The 5,677-nt window shown below is 41.6% G+C and overlaps 1 pseudogene; it reads left to right on the top strand.

Annotated features, from left to right (window-relative positions):
- The first annotated feature begins 4,233 nt into the window (after positions 1–4,233).
- LOC134913809 (5S ribosomal RNA) lies at positions 4,234–4,352 on the top strand (annotated as a pseudogene).
- Positions 4,353–5,677: the final 1,325 nt, after the last annotated feature.

The raw sequence follows: 5,677 nt of genomic DNA, 5'->3' as shown, positions 1-5,677 counted from the left end.
ATGAGATCATGTAGCAGTATACTGGCCTCTGCTGGTGATAAAACAAACTAATAGTGTGAGATATCTGCCTGGTGCTATCTTCAGGGTAATAGACAAATACAAACTCAGTTTTTGGAATTAAATCAGGGTCCTAAAGCAGCAGATAATATATATACAAAAGAGCTGGGATGTGTAGTGGAATGCAGATTAGGGTATTACACAGATATTATCCTGCTGTCTGTGTATAATTGACACAGGACAGAATTGGGCTTACGGTCACCAAAATGAAAGGTTTCAGAAAGGATCAAGGCATAGTCAGGTGAAGGTGCCAAAAAGTCACTCCATCAGCGGTCCCCCCCCCCCCCCCCCAGTGGAAGATGCGTTTCGCTCGTGCGGGCTTGTTCACTTCCGGGTTTGGAGGGGTGGGTGGGGAACGGGGTTTTAATGCAGCTTAGAGGTTCGTATTGGCTGCTAACATAATAGGCCGGGCGCGGTGGGCGGGAGCAATCAGCTGCCACTCGGATGCGCCAGTCAGTGAGACGGAGACGGAGCCTGACGGAGATTGGGAGGCGGGGATTTGTGAGACCTGGGGCGCCATTTTACTGGATAGCAGTTTCGTAATATGACTGGGAAAGATGGTCAGCTGGTTGCAGAGGGACGGGATTATGAAGCTTCGGACGCCATCTTGGTAGATGGCAAATGAAGGATATTGCAAAAACGGAGGGAAAGACTTATGGAAAAGGGGGGAGAGAGAACAAAGAAAGAAAAAGAAAAGGGATTGACAAATAATATAAAGGGGAAGAGACATGGTGATGGCTAGAATGGGGGAAGTTGGATTAGTTATGGATATTATACATAAAGTCACTGGTGTAAAAGTACATGAGATTAAGTGAGAATGTTAATAGTTAGCCGTGCATGCACTTGACATGCAGAATTGTGGTTGGCACCCAGATTAAATGAATGCCGTTGGTTAATTGCATAGGGCGCATCAGCAGGTATATAGTAAATATATAGGCGCCATAGAAATACCGGAATGAGGGAGAGGTAAAGTAGGAGTGTGACAGATTGTGAATTTTTTTTTTTTTAAATGTGTACCCATTTATCAATAAATATGAAGGCAGAAAGGTGATGGGATCGGAATATCAGAGGTGATTTGTACTGTTGGAAAAGAAATAAGTGAAACTAGAAGAAAAAGGGGATAAGGTGAATAAAAATTGAATATTATAAAGAGGCAAAGGATGACTAAATATAATGACTAAATATAATTAGCCTGGAGTATTATATATTCATATCCATAACCTGGTAATGTGATTCACCCTTATGTGAGGGATATGAGTGTAGTGAGAAAAATGCAGTGTATTAAGGCAGACGTAAGTGCGGGAGTGAGGCTGATGATGGGTGAAGGGGAAGGGAGAAAGTGTAAAGGACATGGAAATGTTAGGTTGAATGGGGGTGGTATACCGAGGTAATAAAGGGGTGAAAAGGGAAATGGGAAGGATTAGAAAGTAAAGGAGAGAAGAACTGGGAAATTGCAGATTACGGGCATGGAACAAAAAGGGGGAGGGTGCCTGTGGATGTGATAGATGAAAAAAGGATGTTGGAAAGGTAACTTCTGTGTGTTAATGCTGGAACATGAGGGGCGATGAAAGATGTGGTGGCCTGTGCTGGACTGTGTGGGGGTGTGTTGATGTAATGGGTTTATGGGTTGGGGGGGGTTGGGGGGGTTTTGGGGTATGGGAAGAAGGACAAGGGAAAATGGGAAAGGGGGGAGGGGAAACAGTTTAGTGGGGTTGGTGAGGTTAAGGGGAGGTGGTTGGGGAAAGGGTGGGATAACGGAAGGGGAGGAATATTAGAAGGAAGGGGAAAAAACAGAAAGAGAACCAGAGAAGGGAAATTATGCAAAAAGCTAAAAATGATTATAATTAAAAACAAATTGATCAAAGGAAGACAGCATAATTAATGTTCTCTTTCAGGCCAAAGGGCCTGAGACTGTTGAGACGAAAAATCCATTCGCTCTCTTTCTTGTAGAGTTCCTTGGTAATGTCCCCTCCTCTTACACCCAACTGGACACGATCTAGGCCAAAGGCCTTGAATTCTTTGACGGATCCCTTGTGGTGAAAATGAAAATGCCTGGCGACTGAAGTAAGTTGTTTCATACGGGCAAGATCTTTTACTGCATTACGGATATTGCCAAGGTGTTCAAGAACTCTCTCCTTGAGTTTGCGTGTGGTCATGCCAACATATTTAAGATTGCACCCGCAGGTTATGCAGTAAATCAGCGATTGGGTATCGCAATTGAAAAAATGTTGTAGCCTTATTGTTTGGCCATATCTGTCAATGACAGAATTGGTCTGCAATATCTGTGGGCATGATTTACATCGGCCACAGGGGAAAGAGCCTGTTACGGTGGGTTTCTTAAATGTAGATGTTACAAAATGGCTCCTGACTAGCTGGTCTTTAATGTTCTTGGATCTACGCCAGCTCATCTGTAAGGGAGAATTCAGAAAGGGAGAAAAGTCAGGATCCAACTGTAATATGGAGAGGTTTTGGTTATGGCGCTCTTGAGCATCTTCCACTCAGGGCAGAAAGTTCCTATGAATCTGATAGTGTTATCCTGTTCCGGGACCTCTTTCTTCTTCCTGAAGATAAGGCTTTCTCTCTTCACCATTGCTGTGGCTGAGTAAGCCCGTTTAAGTGAGCGTCTACTATAACCCCTGGCTAGGAGGCGATTGGTAAGTTCTCTGCGTTTGATTTTGAAGGTATAATCCTCTGAACAATTACGTCTCAGCCTAAGATACTCCCCTTTGGGGATATTTTCAATGGTGGGAGGGAAATGTGAGCTAGTCTGGAAAAGGAGACTGTTGGTTGCAGTCTCCTTTCGATATAACTCTGTCTCTAGAAAGCCTGTGGTGGATTTGTAGATATTCAGGTCCAAAAATGGAACTGTCTCTGCACTGATGGTGTATGCCAATGCGATGTTAAGATCGTTAGTGTTGAGAAGTTTTATGAAATCCATGAGAAGATCCCTCTCTCCATCCCAGATGATAAATATGTCGTCGATATATCTCAGCCATAATATCACATAAGTGCTCCCACACTTATGTCTTCAATACCACCAATGAGGAGTTTACCGCTCATGTCATATTATGACTGAGATATATATATACCTGCTGATGCGCCCTATGCAATTAACCAACAGCATTCATTTAATCTGGGTGCCAACCACAATTCTGCATGTCAAGTGCATGCACGGCTAACTATTAACATTCTCACTTAATCTCATGTACTTTTACACCAGTGACTTTATGTATAATATCCATAACTAATCCAACTTCCCCTATTCTAGCCATCACCATGTCTCTTCCCCTTTATATTATTTGTCAATCCCTTTTCTTTTTCTTTCTTTGTTCTCTCCATGGGGTGGGTGGGTGGGGGGCGCTGATGGAGTGACTTTTTGGCACCTTCACCTGCACCTGACTATGCCTTGATCCTTTCTGAAACCTTTCATTTTGGTGACCGTAAGCCCAATTCTGTCCTGTGTCAATTATACACAGACAGCAGGATAATATATGTGTAATACCCTAATCTGCATTCCACTACACATCCCAGCTCTTTTGTATATATATTGTCTGCTGCTTTAGGACCCTGATTTAATTCCAAAAACTGAGTTTGTATTTGTCTATTACCCTGAAGATAGCACCAGGCAGATATCTCACACTATTAGTTTGTTTTATCACCAGCAGAGGCCAGTATACTGCTACATGATCTCATCCATTGTGATTTCCAGTGCTATCTTATTTACTGATGATAATATTGCATTTCGGGTCTAGCCTTTTTTGACTCATGATATGTACTGTAATTCTTTAATATGAATTAATTTCTATACCTTGTTCATCCCTAGGTGCACTATAACGTGCGCCAATATCAGCAATTACTGTCAGAGGCTTAATAATAATTGTTTGGTGACACAGAATATCCCATTTTGCTTACCTCTTTCCAATATATAAGTGTACTGGAATCATTGATTTTGTGCCTTTTTCTTGTTCTACTATTTTTCGTGAACTCTCATCCACGATCCACGGAGCATGATACCACGGATGTGGGATTTTGTGAGCCGTGCCTAACGTGGAAAGCAGATCCACACATTTCTTCCCTCTTTATCATTCATTCCTTTTCGTCTTCTCTATTGTTTCCACCCTTCTCTCTAATTTCCTATATAGGTGCACTCTCATTGGTGTACTTATCACATAAATTCTCTACTATCATACCACGCTGCAAATGCCCAATCTCGTCCGATCTTGGAAGCCAAACAGCGTTGGCCTGGGTTAGTACCGGGAGAGGAGACCCCCTGCGAATACCTGGTGTTGTAGAGCAGGAATTATTTTCCTTTCTATGTTAGTTGCGACGCCAACAGCAGTATCACCACTAATTCTGGTTCTTACGATATTTTCTCTCTACGAAAGGCTTACGACCAATAATTTTGGCATATGTTACAAAGTCAGGTTTTTTGAATGTTGGTGACCATTAATTTCCGATTGTAAGCAGCCCTTTTTTTGACTTACTTATCATTATCGCTATGACCACTCCTCGGTCCCATTAATACAGACATTCTGTACTGGTCAGGGGAAATGGGGGTAAGACAATCAAGTGTCTACAACCTTTTCAATCACTTATTGTGAAAAAAACAGACCAGAACATTTTAATTCTTTATCTGTAATATCTTTATTTCACATGGATCACTTCTATGGGTAATTACGTTTTTAAACTTTAAACATTAAAAATTATGTTTTATAATATTTCTTCTGATATACCATAGGAATTTTTCTACATTTCTAAAGAGTGCGCCCACACAAGAGCCTTCTCTCTCTCCCTTTTGCTAGTACATGTACTTTCTGGCTCTGGGCGCACCACCAACTAGGACAGTGTTAATTAATTGAAATTTTTTAATTTTTTTTCCTCCCAATTTCCAAGGGTTTAATTGTCCGATTTTGGTTTTCACACATCAATACTATATCAATTTGACTGGTGCCCGATCGCCCTTTGACTAGTCATTGTTTATATCATATTGGGTTTATATGGTAGCGCCATGTGCGATCACTTTTTCTTCTATTGGTGCTGGGACAGTTGCTACAAAAAGCAGCTGTACCGGTGATCCCTAACACTGCTACTGAAGTAGCGTGATATTTACCATTGATGATCCTGCCAACACAGACGGAGGAACACAGGGCACACTGCGTAACTCCAGACTTCCTTTTTATAGGAATGAACCAGTCTCCAGTAATCAATGCAAGATATTGTTTCCAGCAGGCAATACTCCCAAAACTTTCAGGTTTCTTAGTTTGATGAATACTAGATGCCCCTTATAATGAAAGTGCCCATTAATAAAAACAGGAAAATAGTGTTCCTGCATGTAGAACAGACTCATAACAGATGATGCATAGGCCTCTACAGGAGATCATTTATCTCTCTATCAATTCATTATTGGCAAATGCCTACAAGTTGGTAAGTGCATTGCGGAAGTGAACAGTCCCTTTAATAGAGCCAAGTAAACAACATGCACCAGTAGTCTAATCAGTCTGACCTTTATGTCTGGTGACTCAGACATGTGATGTTATTGTGGTTGAAGATTAATGCACAATAACACAGACGTGATGTTTTTGCAGTTGATGAGTCATTTTGTAGTGTTCAACCATGTAAC

This window comes from Pseudophryne corroboree, chromosome 4, assembly GCF_028390025.1.
Source record: "Pseudophryne corroboree isolate aPseCor3 chromosome 4, aPseCor3.hap2, whole genome shotgun sequence".
NCBI lineage: Eukaryota > Metazoa > Chordata > Amphibia > Anura > Myobatrachidae > Pseudophryne > Pseudophryne corroboree.
This window is presented reverse-complemented; position numbering and strand designations above follow the sequence as displayed.